The sequence below is a fragment of the Sarcophilus harrisii genome, chromosome 6 (genome assembly GCF_902635505.1).
Source record: "Sarcophilus harrisii chromosome 6, mSarHar1.11, whole genome shotgun sequence".
Lineage (NCBI taxonomy): Eukaryota > Metazoa > Chordata > Mammalia > Dasyuromorphia > Dasyuridae > Sarcophilus > Sarcophilus harrisii.
Window position 1 is genome coordinate 244,811,344 of NC_045431.1, and position 17,167 is coordinate 244,828,510.

Sequence of the window (17,167 nt, forward strand, 5' to 3'; positions counted from 1 at the left end):
TGTTTAGTTTTAGATGTCTAAGAGGCGGTTAGAGATTTGAATGTGGAGGGAAAAGCTATAAGCGGATTTGAGAATTATTAGCATACAGATGATTGAATCCATGGGAGCTGACAAGACCACCAAGTGAAATAGAAAAGAGGGACAAGAGAAGAGGCCCCGGTACAGGACTCTGAGAGGCGTCTACTAGTGGTAGTAGTGGATGAGGATCCAGCAAAGGAGATGGAGAAGGAGCGGTCAGAGAGCTAGGAGAAGAACCAGGTGGAAAAGGCATCACAGAAATATGGGGAAAAAAGAGTATCAGGGAGGAGAGGTTGATTAACTATGTCAAGGACTCTGAAGAAATCAAAATGAATGAGGATTGATTAAAAAAAGCCCATTAGGGCTTCTATCCCAAAGAGATCTTAAGGGAGGGAAAGGGGCCCACATGTGCAAAAATGTTTGTGGCAGCCCTGTTTCTGGCCAGAAACTGGGAACTGAGTGGCTGCCCATCAGATGGAGAATGGCTGAACAAATTGTGGTATATGAGTGTTATGGAATATTATTGTTTGGTAAGAAACGACCAGGAGGAGGATTTCAGAAAGGCCTGGAGAAACTGACAGGAACTGAGGGTGAGGGAAATGAGCAGAACCAGGAGATGATTGTATATGGCAACAAGATTATATGGTGATCAATTCTGATGGATGTGGCTCTTCTCAACAACGAGATTTAGGCCAGTTCCAATGATCTTGTGATGAAGAGAGCCAGCTACCCCCAGAGAGAGATCTGGAACTGAGGGTGGATCACAACATAGCATTTTCACTCTTTTTATTACAGTTTGCCTGAATTTTATTTTCTTTCTCATTTTTTTAAATGTTTTGATCTGATTTTTCTTGTGCAGCAAGATAATTGTATAAATATGTATGCCTATATTGGATTTTACATATTTTTGTCACTAAAATCATTTATTTAACAGGTTGTGATATTTATCCCCCATTTTTTGCTAAGAAATCTCTCCTTACAGTAGTTGTTTTTATTTTTTAATTTATTTATTTATTTATTTTTATTAAAGTTTGTTATTTTCAAAACATATGCACAGATCATTTTTCAACACTGACCCTTGCAGGGGTAGCTGGGTGGCTCAGTGGATAGAGCACCAGCCCTGAAAGTCAGGAGGACCTGAGTTCAAATCTGGTCTCACACACTTAACACTTCCTAGCCGTGTGACCCTGGGCAAGTCACTTAACCCCAATTGCCTCAAGGAAACAAAAACAAAACCATTGACCCTTGAAGAGTCTTGTGATTCAGATTTTTCCCCTCCTTTCTCCCACCCCTTCCCCTAGATGGCAAGCAATCTAATATGTTATCCATGTTTAACATATATTTTTACCAATTTTAACATCTATTGGATTACATGCCACCTAGGGGAGGGAGTGAGGGGAAAGGGGGAAAAATTGGAACACAAGGTTTTACAAGGGTCAGTATTGAAAAAATCCTTTTGATATTTTTTGATATTTTTTATTTTATAATTTATTTTTAATTATATTTTATAACTTTTTATAATTTTATTATATTTTATAATATCCATATTATGTTTTGAAAATAAAAACTTCAATTAAAAAAAAGATAAAAGCCCATTAGATTTGGCAATTAAGGAAGCGCCGATAACTTTGGGAAGAGTAGCTGTGATTGAATGATGAGGCTACAGAGAGTTTTTTAAAAAGTGAGAGGGAAAAAAATAAAAATTAAAAAAATAAAACAAAACAAAACAAAAATTTTTTAAAAAGTGAGAGGGAAAGAGGAGCCTCGATCCCAGAGAGGCTTCTGGATGTTAGCAACAACAGAGAGAAGAAAAAGAAGAGAAGTGGAACTAGCGGGACGGTCAGAACATGGGAAAGCCTTGAGGATGGGGGAGACCCGTATTTGCAGGCAGCAGGGAAGCGGCCGCAGCCAAGGAGAGTCTGAAAACAGGGACAGTGAGGGTGGCAGAAGATGGGATGCAAGGGGTCTCGGGTATTTCAGGGTCTGCTGTGGCTAAAAGGGGCTCCGACCTCTTCCCATGGACCTGGGGAAGGAGGCGGCCAAAGGCCCCTGGTCAGGAGGACTAGGGAGCAGGGCAGGAGAGGGAGCTCTCCGCTGTCACTGTGTAGACCACAAGCTCCTCCTCAGGGTCACCCGTGCATCAGCCCTCTCTTGGAGCTGAGTAATTAGCAGGAAGCCAAGGTCACCCTGAGGGGGATCAGGGAGAACATGCTGACCCCGACCCCCTGGCCACACCTGTCCGGGCTGCCTCTCCCACCAGCCCCTCTGGCCCTCCCCCCCCCCCCCCCCCCCCCCCCCCCCCCCCCCCCCCCCCCCCCCCCCCCCGCCCGGCTGCCATCTCGGCTCAGGCCCTCCTTGTTCTTGGACCCCTCTGCTCCCTGTCCCCCCATGTCAGGCTCCTCACACTCCGGGGCTCCCCGCCCGTCCCGCGCATCCTTCCTGGCCTTTGCCCCCTCCTCCCTCCCTAGCCCGCGTCCGCTTTGGGGTTTCGGTCACCTCCGCCTGCCCATGGCCCCATGTGGGGTTTTCTTGGCAGAAATACCCAGGGATTTGCCACTTATTTTTCCAGGTGAATTTACAGCTGAGGAAACTGAGGCACAAGATCACACAGCTGCTTCAGGGGAGGGGCCTGTGCACTGTGGAGCCTCCTAGCTGGGGACAAGGACCTAGCCCCAGAACAGGAGGGATCCTTTCGGTACACAGTAAGTGCTTAATAAATGCTTGGCAGGTGCAGGTTGTCTGCACGGGAAGAGTCCCTCTTCTTCAGTCCCCGTCACGCTCTCCCCGGAGGGCCGAGGAGGGCAAGCTGTGCAGTTCCAGGCCCTGGACACGTCCCTCCTTTTCCCCTGAAACCCTCACCCTTCGCCAGACTCTGGGGGGCAATGGCCCGCCTGGCCCGAGCAAATCATGGGGCCTGTTAACATCCGGGACCTCTGGGGAGCCGGGGCAAAATGGAAGGCCCAGAGCGGATTTATTTAAAGGGCCCGCCTGTGGCCACACCTGCCAGCTTAGGCGGGTAGGGAATCTGTGGCTGATGGGGGAGGGAGAGGAGGATGGCTCCCTTCGCTCCGATTCTGTCAGCTGCATCCTGAGTCTGGGGATCCCCTGGCTTAGTTATGCCAGTTCTGTGGTTGGTTGTTGTTTGTATCTCCCGGTGGTCTCACACACACACACACACACACACACACACACACGTGTGGATGCACCGTTATCACCCATGTACACAAGCACGCACAGTGTGGATGCCCGTTCATGTGCACAAGCATGCACAGTGTGGATGCACGGTACACGTGCGGGTGCGCGCCCACAGAGAACTCTCCCCCTCACCAAAAACACGTGAGCAGAACCAGCCCCCGTTGGACCGTGTTCCCCATCCCCGGTTCCCCACCTCTAGGGCTCTCCGTTCCAACTTCTCCAGGGATGGAGATGTCACTCAGGAATAGCTAAGACTTCCGTTGCCTTTGGCCCTGGCAGAGAGCTTGGGCTTGGCCTTCCCGGACGACCCTGGGGCCCCTCCTCTCCCTGGTCCCCACAATCCCCCGGGAGGGCCGCCCATGTTTCCTCTGCCCTGCTCCCTGTACATGACAGCTCAAGTCTGGGGCAAGAACTGAGGCCGGGGTCACCGGGGCAGTCGCCGCCTTCTTGCTGCCACATCTTTGACTCCGGCCGCCTCCTAACAGCCTTCCCCAGTCTCTCTCTAGCCCATGATGTAACAGCATCCGTCTGTCCCCCGGCTTAGCCTTTCCCCATCAATGGAGATCCATTTTATTTCCAGTTTTGCTACCACAAAAAGTGCTGCTATAAATATTTTGTTATATATAGAACCTTTCTATCGCCGTGACCTTTTTTCTTCAAGGAAGATTCAATTCAATCTGCTAAGGATGTATTAAATCGCTGCTGCCGGCGGGGCACAGGGTGCCGGGCCTGCGGAAAGAGAACCAATGGGCCTCTGCTCTTAAAGGAACTGGTTCTGGAGAGGAAGAGGGAACACAAAGTGCCCCAGGGAATTTAATAGAAACAGAAGTGATCAAGAGGAGGAGGGGAATTAGGATTCCATTGGTCATTGGACACTTCCTGTGTTTGTCCGCTTGACAGTGGAGGTGGTATACCTGGGAGAGGCGGATTCATGGGAAATACTCATGTGAGGAAATCCGGGACCACAGGGGGTGGGGGGTAACCAGAAGTGCTCTTGTCATGGGGATATGCTCCAGGCCCCCCTGGAGAGGAGATAGATGCCCGGGAACCTGCTCACAGCCCAGACAAGGCAGCCTGCCGCTCCGGGGATGGAGGATCAGTACAGCTAGATCGTGGGGTGACTTGGTAGCTCTCTCTGAAGAATGGGCTCAGCAGAGAATTCAGCAAAGATCCGCTTCGAAAGCCTAAAAGGGTTAGAATTCAGGGCCATGTCAGGTTTTTTGTCTGTCTGGAGACAAGTGGGTATCTCCAACAACCTGGTCAACTCGCAAGTCTTTTGGTTACTGAGCTATATGGTAAGCAAGGCTGGCCCCAGAGCGGGGATGGAGAAAGCACCTCGGCCCAAAGAGCAGGGGATTATGGGTACAGAAGACTGCAGGGAACTTTTGACCTCTAAAATACGCTGGCTTAGTTTTACTGAACTCCCTGCCCCACTTTTTATCCTTTGTTAAAAGGTGGCCCCTGGGAAGGGTAGGAGAGCGGCACACTGGGATTGATGTTGATGTGAAAAGAAAAGAGCAATAATTTTTTTAAAGAAACATATACAGCCCTGTGCTGGTCTCTAAGGCGCCTGGGAAAGCGAGGGATAGAGGAAGAGGGGGAAGGTAGGAGGGAGGAGGAAAGAGGGAGAAAGTGGAGAAAGGAATACATGTACACACAGACACAGAGAAATATTAAAAAGTATTTTGATAACTGAATTTCAAAATAATTGCTCTCCTTTGATCAGCCTATGCATTTTATCTTGTGCATATAAAAACATGACTCTGAGCAAGGGCTCATGGGCTTCCCCAGCCTGCCTGTCCAGGGGGGTCCGGGACACGAGGAAAGTTGAAGGGTCCCCGTACTTGAGCTTCCCATCACCCCGACATTCTTTATTCTAAGTATGACTCAATCGTTTTGTTGTCACTTCTCCCGGCCCAGCAGCTTAGGTCCTTGTGGCAGGAAGGTCCTGAGGCTGAGCTGCTTCTGTGAAGCACAGCTACCAGCCACCACGTGGCAAGAGCTAGAATGACATAGCACTGCTTTATCATGACCAGAGGAGGCGAGAGTTCTTATTATACCCATTTCACAGATTAGAAAATTGAGGAAAGGCCTTGCCTGGGTCTACCCAGGCAGTATCTGAGTCAGGATTTGAATCCAAGTTTGATGCTCTGTCCTCCATTCAAACAGGGAATACATGTCTTCTCAGGCTCCCAAAGCAGTTCTCTGAGATAATTCAGGACAGATATGAACCCCAGGGGGCCGGATCTCTTTCCCTTCCCCCCTGTCAGTGGTGGGGCCGAAGGGGCTCCAGATAACCGAAACCACATAATATCAGAGTCGAAAGGAAGCCCAGAGCCCTTCCCCCAGACAAAAATCATTTTCCTCGGAATCGAAAACACAAGCGTCCGTGGAATCCAGCAGCTCTGCCTTCTCTCCGTCCTCTGATCATCACCGGGGCTGCCACAGATCCCCATCCGTCACAGCTGAGATGCCAGGAGGGATCCCTCGGAGCGAACGGCTCTCGGGCCTTGTGGGAGAAGGAACAGGCAGATTTCCCTTTTAATATACGGGGGCTCCTCTCCTCAGTACCAGGGGATACAAATGAGCCTTTGCAGCTTTCAGTTACTGAAGGTGACTGGGGAGGTGCCCAGAGAGGCTCCCAGCAGGTTTAGAGCCTGTCTCTTCAGAAAAGCGACAACCAGCCATCTGTACACTTCTTGACCCCCTTTCCGGCGGGACTTGGGAAGCCGGTTTCCTTTTCACTCCCACGAGCTTTGTCAATCAATACCTTTCTCGAACAGAAAGATCCCAGAAGGAGCAGGACGGTCCCAGCATCTCCGCGTGGGGAGAGCGGGCAAATCTCTCCGCTGACTTTCAAAGTCGGCTACGAAATATACTGATAGTGACTAACATTTGTATAGGCTTTAAGGCTTGCAAAGTCACATGTGTACGTATACGGATACCCAACGAGGTGTGTGTGTCCCCATGTACAGGTACCTCTGGTCTCAGCTGATCTGGACCCTCCCAGGCACCTATAAAATAAGTGCTCGTAAGGGAGGGGCTGTTATTGTTTTCAGACTTTGCAGTGAGGAAACTGAGGCAGAAAGAAGTTAAGTTACTTGTTCAGGATCACATAACAAACTCAAAGAGCTCTGGGACTGGTTTGTCTTTGTATCTGCAGCTTAGCACAGTGACCGGTGAATAACAGGGGGGTGGTATTAATGTTGTTTTAATGTTGCATGAATTTGTTGTTCAATCACGTCCAACTCTTCGTTACCACATTTGGGGGTTTTCTTGGCAAAGATGCCAGAGAAGTTTGCCTTTCCTTCTCCAGTCATTTGACAGATAAGGAAACTGAGGCAAACAAGGTTAAGTGACTTGCCCTGGATGTGATTTTGTGACTTTTTTTGTTGTTGTTGAGGTTAGATTTGAACTTAAGAAAACGAGTCTTATTTGGTCTAGCATTCTATCCACTGAGGCACTGCCCAGCTGCATGAAAGAAAGAATGAATGAATGAATAATGAATAGGAGGAACTTAATCCAGCTCACCAAAGCAAACCAAAGGCCACAGATGTGTTTTGAACATGATCTGGGTGAAAGAGAACTGAATTTGAGGAGGGAAGGAGGAAGAAAGGATGGGTGAAAAGAGGAGGAAGGAAGGAAGGAAGGAAAGAAGGAAGAAAGGAAGAAAGGAAGGGAGGAAAGGAGGGAAGGAGGGAAGGAAGGAAGGAAGGAAGGAAGGAAGGAAGGAAGGAAGGAAGGAAGGAAGGAAGGAAGGAAGGAAGGAAGGAAGGAAGGAAAAAGAGGGAAGCATCTTTTAAAGTTCTCCTTCCCATTCTCATTACTCTGAGTCCCTTCAGGCTGTCATTTAATTTCTAGTTCTTAGAGTTCTCATCTGCAAAATGACAGCAAAATGATTGAAATGTCTTATACTTCCATTTCCTCTCTATAAAATGAGTTGTTCCGATGGCCTCTGAGTCCTTTTTAGCTTCCAGTCCTATGCTCTTAAAGGGTAGACTTAGATATAGGTGACTGGACTTAGGCCTTTTTCAAGTTTCTTTCTTTTTTTTTTGATGAGACAACTGGGGTTAAAACTTGCTCAGGGTCACACAGATAGTAAGTGTTAAGTGCCAGAGGCCAGATTTGAAGTCAGATCCTCCTGACTTCAGAGCCAGTGTTATATCCCCTGTGCCACCTACCTTCTTCCCCATCCCCACCCTCCCCCCCAAAAAAAGAGAAAGAAAAAAAACAAAACAAGCAGACAAACAACAACAAAGGTGAAAGAAAATACTGTTGTGATCCACATTCAGTCTCCATAGTCCTGTCTGGATGCCCATGGCTCTCTCCATCCCAAGTCTATTGGAATCACCTCATTGTCTAAGAGAGCCAGGTCCATCAGAATTAATCATCATATAATCTTGTATGTATAATGATCTCCTGATTCTGCTCATTTCACTTAATGTTAGTTCATGTAAGTATCTCCGGGCCTCTTTAAAATCATCCTGCCCATCATTTCTTATAAAACAATGATATTCCATAACATTCATACACCTTAACTTGTCCAGCCATTCTCCAATTGATGAGCATCCATTCAATTTCCAGCTTCTTCCCATTACAAAAAGGGCTGCCACAAACATTTTTACACATGTGGGTCCCTTTCCCTCCTTTAAGATATCTTTGGGATACAGACTCAGTAGAAACACTGCTGGATCCAAGGGTATGTCCAGTTTTATAGTCCTCTGGGCATAGTTCCAAATTGCTCTTCAGAATGGCTGGATCAGTTTACAACTCCACCAACAATGTGTGAGTATCCCAGTTTTCCCATATCTCCTCCAATATTTGTCATTTTCTTTTCCTATCTTCTTGGCCAATGTGAGAAGTGTATAGTGCTACTTCAGAGTTGTCTTAATTTGCATTTCTTTAATCAATAGTGATTTGGAGCATTTTTTTCATATGACTGGAGATGGCTTTAATTTCTTCTGAAAATTGTTCATATCCTTTGACCATTTATCAGTTGGAGAATGGCTTGTATTCTTATAAATTTGAGTGAATTTGATGAGGTTGGTCTCCTAGTTCTCCAAAACACCAAGTTAGGGCGGGTTCGCAGGGAGAAATGCTACACAAAAGGCTATGATAAGAAAAGGCACTTTATTAAAGAGAGAAAGATTAAAATTAAAAAATTAAAAAAATTAAAGAGAAAGATGTTCTCTTAGTGGGCAATATCAGAGAATTGCAAGGAGACATTTTCTTGAGCTTACTTATATACAGAAACAAAACAATTTGGGTTTTTGCATTCGAAAGGAACGTACTTGGGCTGGGTTTGCATCCAAAAAGGTGAGCATCTGAAAGGAACATTTTAATGCAGATGCTCTCCTGGGCGAGGCTGTATTGTCCTCATCATCTCCCCCCTCAAGCACTAAACACAAATTCTTTTGGAAAAGGGTAGGTGGTCTCTAGTCTTCTGTATCTACTTCCTGCTGGGGATGGGCGTAGAGCTCAACCTAAAGGAGGGAAGAAGGGGAAGTGGTGCTTGGAGGGGAGAAGCGAGATCTGAAGGCGGCAGCCATAGTGTCCAGTGGATGCGAAGTTGGTGTATCAGTTATTTCAGGGTTCCCGGGTTGCAGGAGAAGTTGAAAGTTTGCAGCTTGTAGCCTAGAAGAAACAAACCTCACGAGCAATTTGAAAACGCAAGGACCAAATATGAGCAGAAGGATAATAATCAGAAGAGGGGTTAGTATAGGTGCCAGTAGGGACCATATCCAGGAATCCCACCCAGTGGACTTGGGGGGGTGTAAGAAACTGCTCATGGATGTCTTGCATCCAGGCAGCCTTCTGTAAGATTCTCTCTGTGTGCAACTCAACTTTCCTTGAGTTGTTAATATACATACAGCAAGAGCTGTTGACTAGAGCACAGACACCTCCACTGGAGGGAAGAAGATAATCTAAAGCCATGCTTATCCAAAACCATATTAGCCAACGAGTCAAGAGATTCCTGAATCTCTCTCAAGGAATGAGCCGTTTCGTTGGCAAACTGGTGGATTGTGGCTGTCAGGTTGGAGAGAATGCTTTCATGCTCTAAATATCCAACCCAAGGAAATAGCATCCTGGCCCCTTTCTTCAAGTACCACAGAGTGTTTTCCCAAAATCCCAGTTTATGTCTCCTCAGGGGAATGGGGGCTGCCTCTGGGGCACTGGCATTGTATATAGTGAAAGGGGTAATCAAGTGGCCTAAGGTGCAAGACCCATAGTGTTTGAAGGGTGTCAAGCACCGGGTGGAGAGAATCACAGGTGGGAGTGGGTTCCAATCAGAGGCATTTCTCTTAATAGGCCTCTGAGAGGTGATGGAGGGGGATGGGGAACTTACTTTGCAGAGGAAGGCATATCCCTTAGTTGCATAGACGGTACCTGAGGTTAGATTCTGAAGCAGTCTCCTGGTTGCTTGAAATGAATCTCCCCTCCGGTGCCCTTTGCAGAATATGACCGAGACCTCTCTCGGTTCATGGACAGCTTGCAATAGGTGCATAATTTCTCCTGCATGTTTAATGGGAGAGTTTTTTGCTGTCAACAAACCCCTTTCTTTCCAAATAGCTCCATGAGCATGTAAGATATGGAAAGCATATTTGGAGTCTGTGTATATGTTGACTCTCATCCCCTTCCCAAGTTCTAATGCTCTGGTTAATGCTATGAGCTCTGATTTCTGTGCAGAGGTGCCAGGAGGCAATGGTTTGGCCTCCACAGTGCCGTGAAGAGATACCACAGCATAGCCCGCCTTTCTCTCCCCATTCTCGAGAAAGCTAGACCCATCTGTGAACCACTCCCCGACTGGGTTCTCAAGGGGGGTGTCCTTTAAGTCAGGTCTACTAGAGTAGACAGAATCTATAACTTCCTCACAATTATGAACAATCTCTTCCGATTGAGAGATGTCAGGGAGAAGAGTGGCAGGATTTAGGGTACGACAGACTTGGAGGGACAGGTCAGGGGTATCCAGCTGGAGAGCCTGGTACTTAGTAAGCCTCCCACTTGAGAGTCACTGATGCCCTTTGGCTTCTAAAATGCTTTGGACTCTGTGTGGGGTTAAAACCTCTAATGTCTGACCCAGGGTCAGTTTGGAGGCTTCCTCAATTAACAGGGCTGTGGCAGCCACTGCTCTGAGACAGGAAGGCCACCCTAGGGAGACAGAGTCCAGTTTCTTCGAAAAATAAGCCACTGGTCTGGGCTCAGGCCCTAGAAGCTGAGTAAGGACACCCAATGCCTGTCCGCGCCTCTCATCTACATACAGAGTGAAAGGTTTCTGTAAGTTAGGCAGGGCAAGAGCAGGAGCAGAGGTCAGTTTGGCTTTCAGGGTTTTAAAAGCTTTGACTTGTTCCGGTCCCCATTCAAGAGGAAGATTATCAGGACCTTGAATAGAATCATAGAGGGGTCTGGCGATAATCCCAAAATTAGGAATCCAGATGCTGCAGAAACCAGCCATTCCAAGGAAGGTTCTTAGCTGCCTTTTTGAGGCAGGATCTGGGAGGCTTAAAATAACCTGTTTCCTCTCCTCAGTTAGAGATCGAGAGGTGGGGGTGAGATTGTGACCCAAATATTTAACTGACTGGCAGGCAATGTGGGCCTTTGGTAGGGAGACCCTGTACCCCCTCGAGGCTAGGAAGTTTAAGGTCTTTGTGGCCGCTATCAGAGACTCCCCTCTGGTCGGGCTGCAAAGTAATATATCATCCACATATTGTACAAGGCTGCTGCTGGACAGATTAAGGTCCAGCAGATCTTTAGCTAGGGCTTGGCCGAATAAATGCGGGCTGTCCCGAAAGCCCTGGGGCAACACAGTCCAAGTTAGTTGATGGGGAAGTTCCCCTGGCTTAGCCCATTCGAAGGCAAAAAGGAATCTCGAGTCCTCATGTAGAGGGATACAGAAAAAGGCATCTTTAAGGTCCAGGGTGGAAAACCATTGTGTATTCCCTGGAATTTGTGCGAGAATTGTATACGGGTTGGCCACTATGGGATGGATTGGGACAACCGCTTCATTAATCGCCCTAAAATCCTGCACTAGCCGGTAATCTCCGTTGGGCTTTCTGACAGAAAGAATCGGAGTATTACAAGGGGAGTGGCAGGGAATCAGGAGTTTGAATTTAAGAAACTTGTCAATTAAAGGCTGCAGCCCTATCTTATCTTCCCGCTTAATTGGGTATTGGTGCCTATGAGGAAATACACTAGGATCCCTTAGTCTGATAAGGGCTGGAGTGGCCTGTGAGGCTCTCCCAGGGATGCCCTGGTCCCACATGGAAGAGTCTATTTCCCCCCAAATTTCACAGGGAATGTGGAGAGGTCTGGAGAGGAGTGCACAGAGATTATCTGGAGGCCTCACCAGAGAGAATTGGGCTCCCAGTTTCATCATCAAGTCCCTACCCATCAAAGGGCTGGGACAGGAAGGGATAATTAAAAATGAATGTGGAAACAACAGGTCTCCGAACCGACAAGGCAAGGGGAGGGTTTCTAAGCAATGTCTAATTTTCCCTTCAATTCCTATTACCTTATGGGGGGAGGGACGAGTAGGACCCGAATGCTCCAGCAGAACGGAGAAAGAAGCCCCGGTGTCAAAGAGAAAAGAGACTGGCGTACCTCCTACGTCCAAGGTTACCCTAGGCTCGGCTTCGATGATGGAGGAAGGGGGTCCATGGACAAGCCCAGGGCCCCGTCAGTGCTGGCCTGGAGAGACCTGGAGGGCGAGGCTGGAGGCTGTGGTTCTCCCCTTCTCCGGGCAGTCGCTCTTCCGGTGTCCTTCCCATTTGTACCTGGGGTAAGGGCCTGGCGGCTGGTTCCTCTGAGGGCAGTTTTTCGCCCAATGGCCGGGCTGATTGCACCTAAAGCACAAGCTTTGGGGACCCTTGGAAATAGCGACAGCCAGAGACTGGGCGTGTTCTCTGTTCCTTGCTCTGACTTTTCGGTCCTCCTCCTGATCCCTGTTATTAAACACCCCAAAGGCGATTTCCACTAATTGATTCATTGGAGTCTGGGGTCCTAGTTCCAATTTCTGCAGCTTCCGTCTGATATCTGGGGAAGACTGGCTAATAAAATGCATGCCGAGGACAGCAGTCCCCTCTAAAGAAGTGGGATCTAGGTTAGTATATTTCCTAATGGCTTCTACGAGGCGCCCCTGAAATAAAGCGGGATTCTCATCAGCTGCTTGGGTGATTTCTCTAAGCTTATCATAATTCACCTGCTTTTTAATCCCCTTTTTCATACCCTCAATGAGGCAGGTTAGGAAATGATCCCTTTTTTCTCTATCCTCGCTCCCCTGCTGATAGTTCCACCTGGGGTCTGCTGCAGCCCCTGCTTGATATCTACCGGGGGAGGTGACGGCCAACTCGTCTCCAAACTTCTGGGCCAGGTCCCAAATCGTCCTTTTCTCCTCTATGGTACAAGTAGAGAGAAGGATGTTAACATCTCCCCAGGACAGATCGTACTGGAGAGTAACAGCTCTAAAGCCCTCAGTAAACTTAGTGGGATCTTCAGAATATCTGCCCAGTTTCTCCTTAATCTGGGAAAGATCCAACATAGAAAAGGGCACCTGCACTCTAAGTGTTCCCCCCCCTCAGGACTGGCCACTTCCCTTAGGGGGAAAAGATTAGAAGAGGTCCCCAAACCAGAGTCCTGAGCTATAGCTGTGATGTGGTCAGGCTCTGGGGGAGGGGTAGGAGGGTGAAGGCTTGGGGCCAGAGTGGCCAGAGGAGGTGGTAGAGGAGGAGAAGGTGAAGGAGGAAGAGGTGGGGGAGGAGGAGGTGGGAGGGAGCGGGAAGAGAAGGAAGTGCCTCTTCTTGTCCGAGAAGGGCTAAACAACACAGGAGCCTCGGGAGGGGAAGGAGGGATAGGTTGAGTAGTGTGGGATCCTGGGTCCTCTGTCTGGTAAGGAGGTGGCTTTGGAGGCGATTTAGGAGCAACCTGCGGAGGGCCGCAAGATGGGGCAGATGCTCCCTGCACCTCTAAAGAAGTAGGAAGGAGAGAGTCATTCAGAGAATCAGCTTCTTTCTCTATTTCTTCCACAACAGACTTAGCCAGCAACATCCTGCAAGTTAACAATGCTTTAGGATTCTGGGAAAGGGCCATGAAGGCCTGAACATAAGGAATTTCCATCCATCTTTCTTGTTTCTTGCAAAACAAGTCCAATTCTCTAATAGTGGTGAAATTGATAGAGCCATTAATTGGCCATGCCTCATGTTTGTCTAACTTACAGTGAGGCCAAACAGAATTACAGTAATAGACAAGCCTTTTCGATTTTAAGTCTTTTATACAAATTTGTTCTTATTTCTCAAAAGATAGCCCAATGGAGAATCTTTAGGGATGGAGGAAAGAAACTGACCCATTTTTGCCACAAGCCCAAACAACTTTATGATTCTATAGCGTAACCTTTCTAGATGTCTCAATAAAAGTGTCAACAAAAGGCCCTCTTGTAAGAAGACAATTCGTCCAAAAACAAACAAACAACAACAATAACAAACCAGGATGTCGTCCCTACAACGTCTTGTAGGTGACTAATTTCCTCTTAATCGACTCCCTGAGTCTGTCAGCAGCTTAGGTTCTAACCCGGGGTAACCAGAGCTGCCCCCCGCTATAGAAGAAATTATAATGGGCTTCTTACCTCAGTTAAAAGAAATCCCCATACGGGCCACCAAATGATGAGGTATGGATTGTGGCAGGAATATGGGTTGTTCTCCTAGTTCTCCAAAACACCAAGTTAGGGCGGGTTCGCAGCTAGAAACGCTACACAAAAGGCTATGATAAGAAAAGGCACTTTATTAAAGAGAGAAAGACACTAAGATGTTCTCTTAGTGGGCAATATCAGAGAATTGCAAGGAGACATTTTCTGGAGCTTACTTATATACAGAAACAAAACAATTTGGGTTTTTGCATTCGAAAGGTGCATAGGTTTTACATCTGAAAGGGACATACTTGGGATGGGTTTGCATCCAAAAAGGTGAGCATCTGAAAGGAACATTTTAATGCAGATGCTCTCCTGGGCCAGGCTGTATTGTCCTCATCAAACTCTCTACAAATTTTAGAAATGAAGTCTTTATCAGAAACTTTGGTTGTAAAAATTTTCCCCTAGTTTTCTGCTTTCCTTCTAATCTTGGCTGCATTGGTTTTGTTTGTACAAAAACGTCTTAATTTAATATCATCAAAATGATCTATTTCGCATTCCTAATGTTCTCTAGTTCTTCTTTGGCCATAAATTCCTTCCTTCTCTACAGATATAAGAGGTAAACTGCCCCTTGTTTTCCTGATTTGCTTATAGTGTCAGTCTTTACGTCTATATCAGGAACTCTTTTAGATCTTATCTTGATATAGGGTGTTAGGTATTGATCAATGCCTAGTTTCTGCCAGTATGTTTTCTAATTTTCTCAGAAATTTTTGTCAAATAGTAAGTTCTTATCCCAGAAGCTGGAGTCTTCCCCAAGTTTCAATGTGCTGAGATTGGCCTAAAGGTAAACGAAGTTACTGTTACCGGCCAACAGTTCTCCAGACATGTCTTCAGCTCTTCCTATGCATTTGGTACTATGCTAAACATTGGAGATACAAATATAAACAATACAAAAGATAGTCTTTGCTTTCAAGGAGCTTTAATTCATATGGTGGAAGACCCCACATAAGGAAACCTGAAAAAAGGATGAGTGGGAGAGAAGGTAGCAAGACTATGTAGAGTTGGGAGTAAGGAAGACAGGCTGATATACTTCCTCAAAATGGAAGTTTTTGGAGACAGTCTTAGCTAAACTCTAAAAAGGTTTAAACAGGAGATCCATTAATCACCCTTTTCATGCCATCCTTGTTGGAAATAAGGCAGCAGGTAGATGATGGACTGAAAAACTCTTCAAATATGAATTTATCTAATATGGTTTTCCAAGAGAGTAGAACATTGTGAGTTTCTTATTTGAAAACCATGAGGAAGAATTTTCTGGCTCTTCTGAAATTAAGCTGTATGATGGGACCCAGAAATACCCTAGCATTTTAAAAAATAACAAAAACCAAGAAGAGAGAATATGAATAATTCACATTTACATAGCACTTGGGGGAATTGAATGAACCACGCAGACTCTATCTTGTGACTCAGTTCTGGATCCAGTTCAGTTTCCTTTCTATTCAATTATGGTTCTAGTCCAATTTCTGTCGTGAGAAGACTTTTCAATTCTGGGAATTGTGAGAAAACTTGATTGCATCATTTGAACCTAGTCTTGTGTGGCTAGGAAGCTGGATGACTTCTACCTGCGCCAAAGATTGATGCAAGGGGGTTGTTTTTTTTTTTTTTTATCCCTTCTCTTAATTACGCAGCTCAAGCAACTCATATATCTTATCTGAAGATTGGCCCTGTATTAGTCAAGTAGTTATTGTTTCCGTACCTTTGATTGAATACAGATGCTTGGGGGAGGGAGAGTGACTTTCTGATTTCAGGGAATTGGGCCTCTTCACTCTCACCCTCCCAACTTGCAGTTCTAATTAGAAATCACATTACCTAATCTTGTATACTGCTTTTTTTTTTTTTTTTTTTTAAATAAAGCATTGGTCTTCTCCTGTACTGGGGGTTCAGAGCCAAGATTAAGAGGTCTGCTCCCAATTTATTACGCAATCGGCATGAACAGCTTAATAGATTGATATGCTTGGAAGCTCAAGCCTTTCTTTCCTCAGCTTCTCTGGATTTCATCTGTCACGTGCTCTAAATTTTACAAAGAGCACTGGATTGGGAGCCCAAGCACCTCCATACAAATCTAGGTCCACTGCTTACCCCAAAGTAAGTCATTTAAGCTCTCTGGGCTTGGGCTTCCTTATGTGCCAAAACGTAAGACTGGACTGGATGGTCTCTAAATCTGTCTGGCTTTAAATCCCAAGATCCTTAGTAAGGGGTTTAATCATTTCTGTTTTGGCCAGAGATCATGAGGGTGCTTCCTCTCCCAGATTCATTCATTCATTGATTTATTTAGATTTTTTTTTTTTTTTTTACTTGAGGTGGATTCTTTGCCTCAGTTTCTACCTAGCTTTAATCACTGATAGGGATCTGCCTAGGTACCTTAGCCTAAAAAGGGCCAAGGCCTCCTACTGTATCGGGGCCATCTCCAGTCATCCTGATCTATATCTGGCCACCAGGCCCAGATGGCTCTGGACAGAAGGTGAGGCTAGTGACCTTTTCCCACCCTCCCTGATTTAAATTCAATTCACTTGCATATCATGACATCCCCTCCCTGATCTCATGGTCATCATGGAGAGAGAAGGACACACAACTATTACTGTGCTTATTTTTCACAGATGAGGAAATGGAGGCATTTGAAGAAATCATTTTCCCAAGTTCCCCCTGCTAATAAGTCTAAGAGCCCATTCTAATCCTAATGCTCTTTTCCACGACCCTTTGCTTCTTCTAGGGGAGATGGGCAGCCAGGCAGAATTCAGGGTCCCTGGACACTGGCAACATTTACCCAGCAGCATCCTGAGCCATGAAGCTTAAGGGGACAGATGCACAGGAGCTGGAGTTTGAGCAGACCCAAGTCTTGAAAGCACGTGGGTTGTGTGCACAAGGGTAAATGAGCAGCCATTTATCAAAGTGAAAAGGCTGGATCTAGTTTCTGCTCCTTATAGCTCCTCGGTGTGTTCCTGGCACTGGATATATGTTTGTTAATAATTCCGAAAAATGCACTGTAGATGGCCTATTTTTATTTAATGTCTAATAAACGGGAAAACTGTTTACATTGCACCTATCAACAAGACGCTGCACAGCAGAGGGGCAGACTAGTGCCTTCCAAAGTCCCTTCCCTTCTGGGCAAGAAACTTTACAACCGATTTTCTATGAGATACATACCAAGATCTGCTGGATCTCATTTTTCCTCATCCACCAAATGGGCAAATCATTGGATTTTTGTGGTAACTGGCTAAGAGGTTTGGACAGGCTGGGCTCGACTTTCCTTTAACTCTTATGTTCCTTAAGTCTTGTTGTTGA